Here is a 1,761-nt window from a genome sequence, read left to right as displayed (position 1 = left end):
ATATATATATATATATATATATACTCACAAACACCCACACTCACACACACGCATCTGTACAGAGAGAGGGGGCAATTAGACAGACACAGAAAGACTGAAAAAAAGATGCGTGTACATCTCTTTCAATCTTTCTCTTTTGCAATATATTTGTGTGTGTGTGTGTGTGTGTGTGATTGTGTGCATCGAGATAGACAGATGAACACATTGATAAGCAGGTGAACCTAGGAATAAACCACTGAAGGAAGTTAATGCTATAATTTCTTTGATAGAGGACAACGTCAGAGTTGCAACTCCTAAATATTCTACTTCTAAGATGACATAGAATTGATTCTTTTAGCATTGGTGTCATCCATACTCCTTTACACGAGCTGCACACACGTCTCTTATGGCAATTATACAATTATAGGGTGTTCACGACGTCTCTGCGCAAAATTAAATGAATATTTATAAGAAGGTATAAGACTACAAAAGAATATATTAGACTTTACAATATTTTTAAAAAAAACTTTATAACAGGTGTTGAAAGTGTCGTCCTTCATTTTCAATGCATAAGTTGACTCTTCTACACATGTTTTGAAATACATCTCGATGAGTTTGATTCTTGGAGAGTCAGGATGAAAAGCATTCACTGCGGAGAGACATTTTGAACACTCTGTATTTACGAGTATCTCTATGTACAAACATAACATACACGTAAGCATGAGAATTTTCATATATGCATATGTGTGTGCTGTCTTACTTTCGATTGTATAGTTCTTTCACCGTGACTTCAGGGTGCAAGTAGCTGAGTATCATTTCAGTCACATGTAGCTTAAACGCATTTACACAATGCTGTTGAACTCCGTCAAATGAACTTCATCACGGTTTCCGTCTACCAAATTTCGTTTCGATGGTTCATATAGTTATCCTAAGACACACTCGCAACAGATATCAGCCATGGATTTGAAACTTTTCTCTGTTGAGCTGATTCTAAACTAGCATGGATGAAGAGAAGAGATATATAAATATCTGTAGATACGATGACATACCTATACAAATACATATACATTCACACATACATACATACCTATGTGTGTGTGTGTGTGTGTGTGTATGTGTGTGTGTGTGGACATTTGTGTATGGGGAGAGAGAGAGAGAGAGAGAGAGAGAGAGATTAAAAATGCATATCAACATTCAACAAACTCAAGCATAAACGTATCCATTGTTGCTTAAAATCATCGGTATGTTTGTTCGTTTATTTTTATTTACATGACATGCATCTCCGTTTTTCATCAAAAAAATTAGCATACTTAGATTTCTCTCCAGAGTGTTTCTAACCTACAAAGCAACAAATTTTCTATTTACCTTTCCTTTACATTCTTATACCAACATCCATAATGCGACATTGATTTTTTGGGTTTTCTTACTTTTTCACATTCGTTGACAAAATTAATCACATATTTGTATGTACGGTGACGATCTGTTCGACAACGTTTTTTATTATGCTTTCATTGTGTTCTCTTTTTCGTACAACATTACATTGTCCGATTATTATTATTATTATTATTATTATTATTATTATTGTTGTTGTTGTTGTTGTTGTTATTATTATTATTATTTGTTTGTTTGCTTGTAATACATTCCTTATTACTATTTATTTAATTTTCTTTATTTATATTTTTTCTTTTTTTTTCAGCATTATCTTGTATGCATTATTTCGAGTTGTCAACAGAGACGGAACAAATCGCAAAAAAGAAACAAAAATGGCGTTCAAACAATGCA

The sequence above is a fragment of the Octopus bimaculoides genome, chromosome 6, assembly GCF_001194135.2.
Source record: "Octopus bimaculoides isolate UCB-OBI-ISO-001 chromosome 6, ASM119413v2, whole genome shotgun sequence".
Taxonomy (NCBI): domain Eukaryota; kingdom Metazoa; phylum Mollusca; class Cephalopoda; order Octopoda; family Octopodidae; genus Octopus; species Octopus bimaculoides.
This window is presented reverse-complemented; position numbering follows the sequence as displayed.